Consider the following 15,328-nt stretch of genomic DNA (forward strand, 5'->3'; position numbering starts at 1 on the left):
GAGCTTCTCAGATCCTCCTCCTTGAATTTCTTTGTTTTGGTTTAGTTTCTCATCTCGTTAGTCTATCTCAGCTGTCATGCAGTTGGACTGATCGCTACCCTTTAAGTTCCTCCCCATAATGCAGTAGTGTGCGGCTGATGCAACTTCCTGGAGTGTGTGTGCACGCTGTTCCCAGTTCCCAGTTCCCAGTTCCCAGTTCCCAGTTCCCAGTCCTCAGTCGTCAGTCGTCTGCAGATAAGTGCTGTTTATGTATTTATGATTTTGTCTTTTCTGGATCCAGGTGACCCTGACTCCCTCCGTGTCAGTGTAGGGAGCCGGTGGTCGTGTCCCTTCACTATTGTAGGGTCTTCAGGTAATAGATAGCCGAGGAACGTGGATATGCGGCCATCCACCTTTGGGGTGTTCGCATAGGCTGAGCAGTGAGGGAGAGCGGCAGCTCTATTGCAGGGGTCTCCCTTTGTTCCTTAGTTGTGGATCCAGAGAGAGACATTGTTTATATGGTATTGTCTTGTTTCCTGTACACCATCCGTGACATTATCAGCCGCCAAAACCGTCTCAAGCATGGATCCGGTTTCACTTTTGGCTGAACGCCTCCAGGGTCTTTCATTGGAGGTAGCTGATCTCCGTAGGATTTTTTCTCAGTTTCAAGTGACCGGTTCAGCTTGCGTTCATGGAGTTTGTGCTGAGCCCAAGATCTCGCTCCCGGATACGTTCTCTGGGGGTAGTGAGAATTTTGTGCGTTTTAAAGAGGCTTGCAAACTCCATTTTCGCCTTCTTCCCCATTCTTCTGGTGATGAAGAACGGAGGGTGGGGATCATTGTATCGCTGCTCAGGGGTAACGCTCAGTCTTGGGCCTTTTCGCTACCGGAGGGGGCACGGCCCCTCCGCTCAGTGGATGAATTCTTTTTAGCCCTGGGTCAGATATATGATGATCCGGATCGTATTGCTCTGGCTGAGTCTAGACTACGTCTGTTATGCCAGGGTAAACAATCCGCAGAGATATACTGCTCAGAATTTCGGAGATGGGCAGCTGATACTGGTTGGAATGATGCTGCACTCCGAAGTCAATTTTGCCATGGTCTTTCAGAGGGATTGAAAGATGCATTTTCCTTTCATGAGAGGCCTATCTCCTTGGACTCTGCTATGTCTCAGGCCGTTCGTATTGACAGGCGTCTTAGAGAGAGACGAGAGATCTCTCCTTCCTGTCCTACTCAGTCTCGGAACAGTGCAGCGGTCTCATTCTGTGCGCAGGAGTCTCAGTCGCTGTCAGCCCCTTCTGAGCAGGAGCCCATGCAGCTGGGGTTGATTGCCTCTGACAATAGAAGATTCAGCCCGCAGTGGAGGGTTTGTTTTTGTTGTGGAGGTATAAATCATTTGGCAAATGTTTGTCCCTCAAGGAGATTCAGGCAGTTTTCTGGGAGTAATAAAGAGACAAAAAGGAAAAAATCTTTTAAAAATGTTCCGTCTGTTACTATTGGCAGGGTTGAGGCGGAAATTGAAGGTTTTCCGTTTGCTTGTAGTTCCTGTTTTGTCCTGCCTGCTAGGGTGGCGCTAGAGAGCAAGAGCATTTTTTGTGAGATTTTTGTGGATAGTGGAGCAGCTGTCAACCTCATTGATAATCAATTTGCAATAACTCATGGTTTCCAGGTATGCACTTTGGGAAGGGATATTCCTGTTTTTGCTATTGATTCAGCTCCACTTTCTCAGAAATCATTAAAGGGCATAGTTCACAATATTCCACGTTTAATTGTGAGTGATGCTCATGTTGAGGATGTGTCATGTTTCGTCCTTAGCGGTTTGCCTACTCCTCTAGTGTTGGGGCTACCCTGGCTCACTAAACATAACCCCACAATTGATTGGCAAGCGAGGCAAATAAATGGTTGGAGTAACTTTTGCAGAGAGAATTGCCTCATAACATCTGTTTCTGAGGTTTCTACTAAGACTGTACCACCTTTCCTCTCTGAATTTTTGGATGTCTTCTCTGAGAGTGGAGTTCAGGGTTTGCCTCCGCACAGGGAGTATGATTGCCCTATTAATCTCATCATCTCGTTTATACAATCTCTCCCAACCTGAGAGGGTTGCTATGCGGGCTTATATCTCTGATAGTTTGAGAAAAGGACACATACGACCCTCGAAGTCACCTGTTGCCGCTGGTTTTTTCTTTGTTAAGAAAAAAGATGGTTCTTTAAGACCTTGTCTGGATTTCAGGGAGCTGAACAGTATCACTATTCGTGATCCTTATCCGCTTCCTCTGATCCCGGACCTGTTTAACCAGGTTGTTGGGGCTAAAGTCTTTTCCAAATTAGACCTAAGAGGGGCATACAACCTGGTTAGGGTCAGAGAAGGAGACGAATGGAAGACGGCTTTCAATACCCCGGAGGGCCATTTTGAGAATTTGGTTATGCCTTTTGGTTTGATGAATGCCCCAGCCGTTTTTCAGCATTTCGTCAACAGCATTTTTTATCATTTAATGGGAAAATTTGTATTAGTGTATTTGGATGACATTTTGATTTTTTCTCCTGATTTCAAGACTCATAAGGAACACTTACGTCAGGTCTTGCTCATTCTGCGGGAGAATAAATTATATGCGAAACTGGAAAAATGTGTGTTTGCGGTTCCAGAAATCCAATTTCTGGGGTTTCTTGTCTCCGCTTCTGGTTTTCGCATGGACCCCGAGAAGGTCCGCGCTGTGCTTGAGTGGGAGCTTCCTGAGAACCAGAAGGCACTGATGCGTTTTTTGGGCTTTGCCAATTATTACAGGAAATTTATTTTGAATTATTCCTCTGTTGTTAAACCACTCACTGATATGACCAGAAAGGGGGTAGATTTTTCTTCCTGGTCGGTAGAGGCGCGTAAGGCCTTTTCTAATATCAAGGAGAATTTTGCTTCCGCTCCCATCCTAGTACAACCTGATATTTCGTTACCCTTCATAGTTGAGGTTGATGCTTCTGAGGTAGGGGTGGGTGCGGTCTTGTCTCAGGGTTCCTCTCCTGCCAAATGGCAACCGTGTGCCTTTTTCTCAAAGAAACTCTCCTCCGCAGAGAGAAATTATGATGTGGGAGATAGGGAATTGTTGGCCATCAAGTTGGCTTTTGAGGAATGGCGCCATTGGCTAGAGGGAGCCAGACACCCCATTACCGTGTTTACTGACCATAAAAATCTGGCCTATTTGGAGTCAGCCAAGCGTCTGAACCCGAGACAGGCCAGATGGTCTTTGTTCTTTTCAAGGTTTAATTTTGTTGTTACGTTCCGCCCTGGGGTTAAGAATGTGAAGGCAGATGCCCTGTCACGTTGTTTTCCGGGAGGTGGGAATTTTGAAGACCCGGGTCCCATTTTGGCTGAAGGTGTGGTGGTCTCTGCTCTTTTTCCTGAATTGGAGGCAGAGGTGCAGGCAGCCCAGTCAGAAGCTCCTGATCTTTGTCCTCCTGGGAGGTTGTTTGTGCCTCTCGCTTTGAGACACAAGATTTTTAAAGAACACCACGACACGGTCCTTGCTGGGCACCCGGGGGCAAGAGCCACACTGGATCTCATCGCTCGGAGATTCTGGTGGCCTGCGCTTCGTAAGTCGGTTGAGGGTTTTGTGGCAGCTTGCGAGACTTGCGCTCGTGCCAAGGTCCCTCATTCACGGCCATCAGGTCCTCTCCTTCCTTTGCCCATTCCTTCCCGTCCTTGGACACATCTGTCCATGGACTTCATAACGGACTTGCCTCGTTCCTCGGGGAAGTCTGTGATTCTGGTGGTGGTGGACCGTTTTAGCAAAATGGTGCATTTTATCCCTTTCCCTGGTTTGCCGAATGCTAAGACGCTGGCGCAGGCATTTATTGACCACATTGTCAAATTGCATGGGATTCCTTCAGACATAGTCTCTGATAGGGGCACGCAGTTTGTTTCCAGATTCTGGAAGGCTTTCTGTTCTCGCTTGGGGGTTCGGTTGTCATTCTCTTCTGCTTTCCATCCGCAGTCGAATGGCCAGACAGAGCGCGTCAATCAGAATCTGGAGACATATCTGCGCTGTTTTGTGGCGGAGAATCAGGAGAATTGGTGTTCTTTTTTGTCCCTTGCTGAGTTTGCTTTAAATAACCGTCGTCAGGAGTCCTCTGATAAGTCACCATTTTTTGGTGCATATGGGTTCCATCCGCAGTTTGGGACTTTCTCGGGAGAGGGCTCTTCTGGTTTGCCTGATGAGGACAGATTCTCCTCGTCTTTGTCATCTATTTGGCAAAAGATTCAGGATAATCTAAAGAGCATGAGTGAGAGATATAAGCATGTGGCGGATAAGAGACGTGTGCCTGGTCCGGACCTGAATGTTGGTGATCTGGTGTGGTTGTCTACCAAGAATATCAAATTGAAGGTTCCCTCCTGGAAGTTGGGTCCTAGGTTTATTGGGCCTTACAAGATCCTGTCTGTCATCAATCCTGTTGCCTACCGTCTTGATCTTTCTCAGACTTGGAAGATCCATAATGTTTTTCATAAGTCCTTATTGAAACCTTATGTTCAACCTATTGTACCCTCGCCTTTGCCTCCTCCTCCGATTATGGTTGATGGAAATCTTGAATTTCAGGTCTCTAGGATCGTGGATTCTCGTCTTGTCCGCGGTTCCCTCCAGTACCTCGTTCATTGGGAGGGTTATGGTCCTGAGGAGAGGATGTGGGTCCCAGTGACGGACATTAAGGCCTCTCGTCTCATCAGGGCTTTCCATAGGTCCCATCCTGAGAAGGTGGGCTCTGAGTGTCCGGAGTCCACTCCTAGAGGGAGGGGTACTGTCACAGCCAGACAGCTGAGAAGCGCTCACAGGAGCTTCTCAGATCCTCCTCCTTGAATTTCTTTGTTTTGGTTTAGTTTCTCATCTCGTTAGTCTATATCAGCTGTCATGCAGTTGGACTGATCGCTACCCTTTAAGTTCCTCCCCATAATGCAGTAGTGTGCGGCTGATACAACTTCCTGGAGTGTGTGTGCATGCTGTTCCCAGTTCCCAGTCCTCCGTCGTCAGTCGTCTGCAGATAAGTGCTGTTTATGTATTTATGATTTTGTCTTTTCTGGATCCAGGTGACCCTGACTCCATCCGTGTCAGTGTAGGGAGCCGGTGGTCGTGTCCCTTCACTATTGTAGGGTCTTCAGGTAATAGATAGCCGAGGAACGTGGATATGCGGCCATCCACCTTTGGGGTGTTCGCATAGGCTGAGCAGTGAGGGAGAGCGGCAGCTCTATTGCAGGGGTCTCCCTTTGTTCCTTAGTTGTGGATCCAGAGAGAGACATTGTTTATATGGTATTGTCTTGTTTCCTGTACACCATCCGTGACATCGCCTGTCCACCAAAAATGTGGAGAGACTGACCTTTGTCAAGATGAATCAGGCATGGATCAGCCAAGATTTCCACCCACCAATGGCTGATGCATCAGACTAGATAATCCATGTGCCACACCAACACTTTGACAAAAGAGACCGGTTTCTTCTGTCTACCTGCCTCAGCTACTATTCTGATGCTGTCACTCGCCTGATGCCACACATCTGAGTGCTCCTTCTTTCATTCACCATCTTCAGCGGGGACTGGTATTGCCACCCACCTCCACACTATGTCACCTTGCCACTCTGTGGCATCCTCATGCTGCTGCCACCTCCACAATATGTCACATCGCAACTCTGTGGTGTCCTCATGCTGCTGCCACCCCCACACTATCTCACCTTGCCACTCTGTGGCCTCCTGATGATGCTGTCACCTCCACACTATGTCACATTGCAACTCTGTGGTCTCCTCATGCTGCTGTCACCTCCACACTATCTCACCTTGCCACTCTGTGGCCTCCTGATGCTGCTGTCACCTCCACACTATCTCACCTTGCCACTCTGTGGCCTCCTGATGCTGCTGCCACCTTCACACTATGTCATCTTGCCACTCTGTGGTCTTCTGATGCTGCTGCCACATCCACACTGTCATTGTGCCACTATTTGGTATCCTAAAGCTGCTTCCACCTCATCACTATGTCATAGTGCCACTCTGTGGACTTCTCATGCTGTTACCACCCTCCCCACTTTGTGGCTGGGCCACTATTTTGCCTTTCGGCCTGGCTGACATCATCATTTATTTGACCTTTTTTCAGATCTGTCAGAAGGAAGGAAAAATGAGACGCACAACGGATCCTGTCTGTGTAGCAGCTGTAAGGCCTGTATGGTCCCATCAGAATTGGCTTGTGATTTGGTAGCCATCAGAGGAGTGGGTACAAAACACAGAAGACTTGCAAATATTCCATTCACGTGTTATCTCTGTTTTGCATCCACTCCTGTTTTTTTATGGCATTAGCAATCCTAATGGATTACTGACCAAATACTGACCGAGTGAAGGAGGATGTTCCACAGACAGGATCAGTTTTTTTGGGGTGATTGTTCTGACGGATCAGAGGAAGGGCAAAAAAATCTGGGACTTCAACATAAACTTATTGCTGACACCCTCTCCACTCTGTCAGGGGTCTCTACTTGTTTAATAGAACAGGTTCAGTTGAAATCTATGTGGAATCAGCTGACGACTGTATGAAAAGGAGTGTGCTTCTTCTTGGCACTAACATCGACCTGTAAGACTGAGTTCATACTTGAGTTTTTTGGTCAGTTTTGGCCCCATGTGTGCCCAAATAAGTGAAGTGTGTAGTGATTCTAAGAGCGACGCCTGTCATCTGCATGTCATACTTACTCACAGTATAATTTCACTATCAGAGCAGACTCCCTATGCGTGTTTCTGCAAGGCACAGTGTTCTACACTACGATAAAGGCTCTGTGCAGCCAGGAAATAGACCTTTTTTTAACGCGATTCTCCGCAAATAAATTAGAATCTAAGCAAATTATTTTTTTTTAAATCGGCAAACCGGCGTATTAAATTTTTGAAAAATTCGCTCATCTCTACACAATCAATAGGTGGTGTAAAGTTTAACAAATGTATCTAGCCATTGACTGCATTTATCATCCAGTGTGAGCCATTGTGATAACAGGATCTGTAAATGTACCCCATTGCTCTTTTCTTCTACAATTTTCTCTCATTTACCTCTGTAAATGTGAACGGGAACAATTCCTTGTCTGTTCTTGCATTTTGTCTGTCTCTGGTGCTTATTATAGTTGCACGATTCTGGGGATCTAAATATACACACAGTATTTTTTAAGGAATGGCTGGTACATGTCACTTGACAAATATTTAACAAAGATTTTAAGGCTGCTCTCCTTTTTCAGATATTTTACTCAAATCCATATTTGGCTATAACGTGTTGCCCCGTACTTAGGAAAGCATGCACTGCTCCAGAATATCACTAAAGGGTATTAAGATTTACATTCCATGAGCAGACAAGGATGAAGTGAGCAAAACACTGCACCTTCTGAGCTGTCCGGCTACAACACATGCTGAACGAGACATGAGAAGAATAAAATCAAAATGGCTCTTTATGATATGGCAAAACATGCCATTTCTAGAGGTAAAAAATGAAATATCATCATTTACTCTGATCATCCATAGGATTATCATGGTTGCACAGGTGACTCTGTGCCAAAGAGGGTAGCCACAGATTGCCTCTGCCTGGCACCTGAGGTTATTGACTACCAGGGTTTTTCCGAGATATTTTTTATTGTTGACCTATTATCAGGATCCCTTCCTTGTTTACCTGCTTGCCGTCGACATCACAGTGGTGAGCAGGTATAATTACACCCAAGCGATCTCATTCACTTCTATGGGACAGCTCCTTTCTATTTAAGTGTATAGGAAGGAGCTGTCCCATTGAGGTTAATGGGACGGCTTCTTGTAATTACACCTGCTCACCTCTGCAATATCGACGGCGAACAGGTAAGCAATAAAGAGAAGGCTGTGCTCGCATGGCGCACAGCCTTCTCTTCAACCAGCTGATCAGTGGGGGTGCCAGGTGTCGGACCCCGCCAATCTGATATTGATGACCTATCCTAAGGTCAGGTCCTTAATAAAAATATCTTGAAAAAAAAAACTTTAATATTAATAGTGTAACAGTTGCACACAATAATGTTATTATATTACTTTATGTATAGAGCTGTTAATTGGCCACTGTACATTGGTATTATTTAAAGGGATTCTGTCATCAGATTTTACCCCTATAACCTAAAGATATCCTCATGTCCGGACTAATAAGAAGAATCCTAAGCTGGCCTTATTAAACCTCACTGAGGCTCTATTTGTCCAAAAAACTGGTTTTTATAACCTGCCAATCACTTACTTAAGGTGCCCAAGGGGAGGTCCGTTAATACAGGGTGCCCGTCCGCACCCCTCACCGTCTGGTGCCCAGCGCCGCCTTCCGTCTTCAGCGCCACCTTCTACAGCTCAGCACCGCCTCCGCAATCCTCCCCGTCCCTCTGCCAGATCCCGCGTCTGCGCACTAAGCTCAGCCAATCTGCAGGTCATATTAGGGTTGAGCGAAGTGCGCATCAGGCCGGCGCATGCGCACTTCGCTCAATGAAGCCGCTGCCAGGAGTCCGCACGGGCGCATCAGGCCGAGCCTAGTGCGCAGGAGCGGGATCTGGCAAAGGGACGGGAGGATTGCAGAGGCGGCGCTGAGCTGTAGAAGGCGGCGCTGAAGACAGGGAAGACGGAAGGCGGCGCTGGGCACCGGACGGCGAGGGGTGCGGACGGGCACCCTGTATTAACGGACCTCCCCTTGGGCACCTTAAGTAAGTTATTGACAGGTTATAAAAACCAGTTTTTTGGACAAATAGAGCCTCAGTGAGGTTTAATAAGGCCAGCTTAGGATTCTTCTTATTAGTCCGGACATGAGGATATCTTTAGGTTATAGGGGTAAAATCTGATGACAGAATCCCTTTAAGCCCTGTACGGTGGTATTTATTTAGGTATAGTGCAATACTGCAATTCAGGTATTGTACACTATAATGTTTGGGCAGCTTATGAAATGGGCTATATTGCATTGGTATCTGGGCATCTGTACAGAAGTGTTATTTAAATAATGCATGGCAGCGATATTTGGGCATGATACTGAGTAATTTGGCGCGTATAGTATGATAATATGTACACTGTATTGGGGTAGATACACCAACAGTGCACTGTACTGATGTACTGTACAATTAAAGGGGCATTTCCATCTGGACATTTATGGTATATCTACAGGGTATGTCATAGATGTCTGATGATGCGGGTCCCACTTCTGAGACATGCTCCTATTTTGAGGATTGGAAAAACTCAAGCAGGTGGCATAGAAAGATAAATGACCATGTATGCACAGTTCTTTCCATTCAATTCTATGGGCATCTGATAGACCATTTGCCAGGAGCAGACTTCTTCTGATGCCAGAATGGTTTACCGATGGTGAGGTCACAGGTTGCTATGGCAGCTGGGAGTCTTGTAGAGGCTCCCAGGCGTACCATAGTAAAGTTCGTATTGAGCTGCGCTATTCTCAATCACTTAAACATGAGCAGTGCTACAGTAACCAGTTCTGGTGGAGATGGAGGATGTCAGACCCCTGCTAATCTTATATTGATGGCTTGTTGATAGACCATCAGTGTAAAAAGGCTGGGAAAACCCCCATTTAATTAATTAATGTGATGATTCAGGGTGGTGCCTTCAAGAGAACTAGTGCAGCATAAAAAAAGATGTGGGAGGTTTAGTTATGAAGGAGGTCAGTTTTAGGTCATCTATGAGGATCAGAAGCAGGAACATAGTGACAGTATATGGGATGCAGAGGTAACAGTCCCACCCAAGCCTGATTGGGTGCCTGAGCCACATAGGTTGGGGGATGCATTGGCGCCCTAGACCTTCCAGTTCCTCCTCTGATAAGAAGCATTTAAAGGGAACCTGTCACCTCAAAAATACATCTACACCCGCCAGCAGTACATCATAGTACCTCATTCTGTGTAAGTTTAAAAAACGTAGTTTTATTCTCCATCAGCGCTATAGTGCTGGCCAGCTTGAAGTCAAGGAGGCAGCAGCCTCCTTGCTTCAAGTCAAGGTAACCACACCCCCTAACCGTCCCCTCTTGCCTGAGAGCGACAGCCTGCAGTGCAGTCACGATTCCCCAAGACTCTCGCATGCGTAGTAATGCGCTATCCCATCTCCTGCTGCCACTGTTAGCCTGGTTTCAGCGGCGCAATGCACATGCGCGAGACTTGGAGAATCGCAGCCGCACTGCAGGCTGTCACTCTCAGGCAAGAGAGGACGGTGAGGGGGAGTGGTTAACTTGGCTTGAAGCAAGGAGGCTGCTGCCCCTTGACTTCAAGCTGGCCAGCACTATATCGCTGATGGAGAATAAAACCGCATTTTTTTAACTTACGCAGCATCGGACAACAGGATGAAACATATGATTATTAACAGGCTGCAGGCTACTATGAGGTACTGCTGGCGGGTGTAGATGCATTTTTGAGGTGACAGGTACCCTTTAAAATAGTTTGTCTAATACTAATAACATCTAAACTTGTTTAAAGATAAGAGAATTTGGCAACACTATAGTAATGGCTGCTGAAAATAGGGCTTTGCTGTCATATGTGAATGATAAATGGATTTCAAGACCTGCCATGCACTTGATTATGAATCTCTAGCAATGTATTGCAGGAAATTCAGTAAATGTAACTTATTCTGTGGTGAGTCAAGAGCTTTCCCATCCTGCTGGTTTTCACTCTTGTGCATCCAAGCGACCAGTCTTTGCTCTGCTACAGAGCTGCTCAGAGCTGTTTACCCTCATAGACTGTAGGCAAAGAGGCACAGGAATCCTCGGTATACTTGCAATGATCATGAACATGGCTATGGCTACCAGCGAAACATATTTTTATCTACTCTTGTTTCATACAGCAAACTGCAATATTAATTTGACTCCTGGAGATAAAAAGAGTTAATGCAGCTGCTTATATGATAATGTACAATTTGCACTGAAATCCTCCTACATATGCATGTAAAATATAACAATGTAAAATAAAACAAATATAAAATATAACAAATATAAAATATAACAAATATAACAAAATAAAATAATGTTTATTACAACATTCTAAAAATGTAATAAATAAAAAAATACATTTAGCTATCCGGTACACTCTATGTCCAATCTGACCTAGTATATAAGAAACATGTTTTCCATCTACACAACAGTATATGATGCTATGGGTTAATTTATATGGTGCATTGGATAACTAATCATCCTAGGTTGAATGCGTACAAAGACTGCAGTCCCCCCCCCCCTACACACACACACTTGCTTCCCTGAAAAATGGTATCAATTATTTTTTTTATTGTTTAGGAATTTAGATTTTTGTTTTATTGATGTTTCAGTTTATTTAGTTTATTGTTTCAGTTTATTTTTAATATTTTTTAGGAACAGGGATGTTAAACATGTGTGTAATATAACACAAAAGACTTGTGGGAAGCTCACCAGAATAGAGCACGACCTGCTATCATCCCATACCTAATAGAGGCAAATACAAAGAATGGTCAGCTCACAAGAAGTCAAATATAACTTATTTAATTCTCACTATTAAAATAACACTTATGGATCAATCATATACAGACAGAAGCAATATATAATACCAATGTAGAATGACAAATAAAATAACATAAAATATCTAAAATGATCACGGTCCCTCCTTTGCAATGAGCAGCGGAGCTCTCGCAGCTCACAATTTAATATGGTGACTGCAAAACTTTATAACCTTTGGTTCTAATTCCCTATGTAAAGTCATCCATATTTTAAACAAAGATACAAACTTGTGCGGCTTTCTGGTAAAGTCCAGTATGATTATCAGGTTATATTTGGTGCGTCTGATAGTTGTCAGTAACCGGCTTAGTATAGTGGATGGAAGTTCACTTACTCACATATGCGCCACTCGGACATCCCATATATGTCGCTGTTGTATAAATGAAATGCGCTTTTTTCTGGGTCCTTGTAGCTCGATCCGCAAGGCGATACCTGTTTGTATATACGCTACACACCGGCGGTCCCACAGGTGTTGTTTCGCTGGTGGCGGCACTTTGCGCCTGCGCAGTGTGAGTTTCCAGAAGCTGACAGCTCCACAAGTTGTTCCTCGCTGTTATCGAGACTCTGTGCATGCGTGCTTGGATTTTGCAGTCGCCAAGTTGTATCAAGTTGTATCTTTTTTCTGTACTTTGTAGCACTCTGGATTTGATGGTATAAACATATACCACAGGGTCTTTAAAGGATGCAGTCACTCTTATCACCAGACGCGTTTCAAAACCACAAGGGTTTCTTCCTCAGTGGCAAAAGAATTATGTTAACAAGGGGGACATGTCGCTCTTTAAATAGAGCCTGAGCTTGAATTAAGACCTACACCGGACCGTGACTTCTAATCATATAGCATATACAATAGATCATTTTGGTTACATTTAGCTTAATAAGCCTATATCATTCTCCACATATAAACAATTGCTATAAAATAAGCCTATCATTAGGTTTTTATAAAAACAGCAACATTTTAAAATTAAGTATACAAGATTCTCAAAGTCATTCCTTGCATTACTATACATTGATTAGCAATGACCGCTTTACTTGAACTGATGGATTATATTATACCGGTGGGAGGATGCAGGACATGTCGACATGCTGGAAAACAGCCTTGTGTCGACATGTCATGTAAACCTGCCAACGGATTATCTATAGAAATCCAAAAATTTCCAGTTCAGAATTGAGTCCCTTGGGTGCCAAAGTTGAGAATTCATAGATCATCTTTGACTCATATCTTGACATCTTAGATATGAAGTCGCCTCCCCTCCAAGCTTTCTTAACAGACTGGAGAGCTGTAAATTTCAAACCTGTTGGATCACTGGCATGGTGTACTTTGAAGTGATTAGACAGCATATGTTTTTCGTAGCCCTTCCTAATGTTATTCATATGTTCAGATACCCTAATTTTAAGGGTCCTACTGGTGTGGACCACATACTGTTTTGCACATGGGCATTCCAGCATATATATTACACCCTTACTATTGCATGATAGTATTTCATTAATCTCCTATTCGTATGAATTAGTTTTGGAAATTACTTTCATAGTTTTTTTGGGGAGCCTTGTTGTTCTACAATTACCACAGGTGCCGCACCTGTAGAACCCCTTTAAGGTCTTCCAAGGTGTAATTATAGATGTTTTTTTCTTGTTTCCTAATAGTGGGGGCTACTTGTAGTCCTAAATTAGCTGCTCTAGTATAGACAATAGGTGGTTTATTTGGCAAAACAGTGGCCAAAACTTTGTCTTCTCGTAACATATACCAATGTTTATTTACAACAGTAGAATTTTTTTTATATTCTGTATTAAAGGGCAATACTAGCTTTGATGATTCCTCTCCTTGATTGTTTCTTTTATCCCTTTCTTCAAAAAATGTGCGTCTTCATATTTCATTGTATCCAGAATCACGATTGCTCCGCCTTTATCAGCGGGGCGAATTGTGATCTGGTGGTTTTGTTGAGGTACTTACAACAAAACCACCAGATCACAATTATGAAATATGAAGATGAATGTAAGAGACAGCTTGCTGATGCAAAAACGTATCAAATTCTAGAGAAAGAACCTATCAGAGGATATGAGGAAGAACTGAGGAGTATATGTGAGACAGCGAAAGAAAAATGTGTCTTTGAACAAATCTGAATATGATTTTATATTGGGTACCCCCAAAAAATGACCAGTCTTTTATTGTATCCAGAAGGTGCACAAAGACCCTATTAATCCACCCGGGAGACCTATCGTCTCCAGTATAGGCTCACTAACGTCCAATTTGTCACAGTATTTGGATTACATGTTGCAACCATATGTAAAAGATATTCCATCTTATTTGAAGGACAACACAACGGTTTTTAATTTGTTTGAAAATCTGACATGTAAACCTGGATGGATCATGGCGACGATTGACGTTAGTTCACTCTATACATGCATCGACCATGAACATGGCATACATGCGATAAATACTATATTATCTCAGAGGAAAGATCTCAAAATAGAACAGTTGCAATTCATCCTGGACAGCATTAGATACTAACACATAACTATTTTTTAGAGATGGGACGGGGGATTCGTCGAATCCACGAATCCCTCGAATCTTGCTGGATTCGTGGGATTCGTGGACTCGAATCCAGACGTAATTTGCCTGAAACGAATCCGACGAATCTGGTGGGAGGGACTGGGAGGCGGAGCTGGGGGCCGGTGCGTTCACTGTGCTCCGGCCCCTCCGCTCCAGTAGTTATATAATGTGTAATTGTGATTAATAATCATGCTGCCCCCTCTGTGTGTAGTATTACATTCAATAAATCTTACTTACAGGGCTAGTACTGCTATCGTAACAGGCCGGCCGGGCAGACGAGTGGCAGCGTCACTGACTGACGTCACCTGCCTGAGCCGCCTGCTTTATGAATGAAGCGGCGCAAGCAGGTGACGTCAGTCAGTGACGCTGCCACTCGTCTGCCCGGCCGGCCTGTTACGATAGCAGTACTAGCCCTGTAAGTAAGATTTATTGAATGTAATACTACACACAGAGGGGGCAGCATGATTATTAATCACAATTACACATTATATAACTACTGGAGCGGAGGGGCCGGAGCACAGTGAACGCACCGGCCCCCAGCTCCGCCTCCCAGTCCCTCCCACCAGATTCGTCGGATTCGTTTCAGGCAAATTACTTCTGGATTCGAGTCCACGAATCCCACGAATCCAGCAAGATTCGAGGGATTCGTGGATTCGACGAATCCCCCGTCCCATCTCTAAAAAATAGTTATGTGTTAGTATCTAATGCTGTCCAGGATGAATTGCAACTGTTCTATTTTGAGATCTTTCCTCTGAGATAATATAGTATTTATCGCATAACAGTGCCATCCACAGACCCCCCCACCCCATAACAGTGCCATCCACAGACCCCCCCACCCCATAACAGTGCCATCCACAGACCCCCCACCCCATAACAGTGCCATCCACAGACCCACCACCCACCCCTTAACAGTGTCATCCACAGACCCCCCCATTGCCGCTCCAGTAGTTATATAATGTGTAATTGTGATTAATAATCATGCTGCCCCCTCTGTGTGTAGTATTACATTCAATAAATCTTACTTACAGGGCTAGTACTGCTATCGTAACAGGCCGGCCGGGCAGACGAGCGGCAGCGTCACTGACTGACGTCACCTGCCTGAGCCGCCTGCTTTATGAATGAAGCGGCGCAAGCAGGTGACGTCAGTCAGTGACGCTGCCACTCGTCTGCCCGGCCGGCCTGTTACGATAGCAGTACTAGCCCTGTAAGTAAGATTTATTGAATGTAATACTACACACAGAGGGGGCAGCATGATTATTAATCACAATTACACATTATATAACTACTGGAGCGGCAATGGGGGGGTCTGT

The sequence above is a fragment of the Bufo bufo genome, chromosome 6 (genome assembly GCF_905171765.1).
Source record: "Bufo bufo chromosome 6, aBufBuf1.1, whole genome shotgun sequence".
NCBI classification, from domain to species: domain Eukaryota; kingdom Metazoa; phylum Chordata; class Amphibia; order Anura; family Bufonidae; genus Bufo; species Bufo bufo.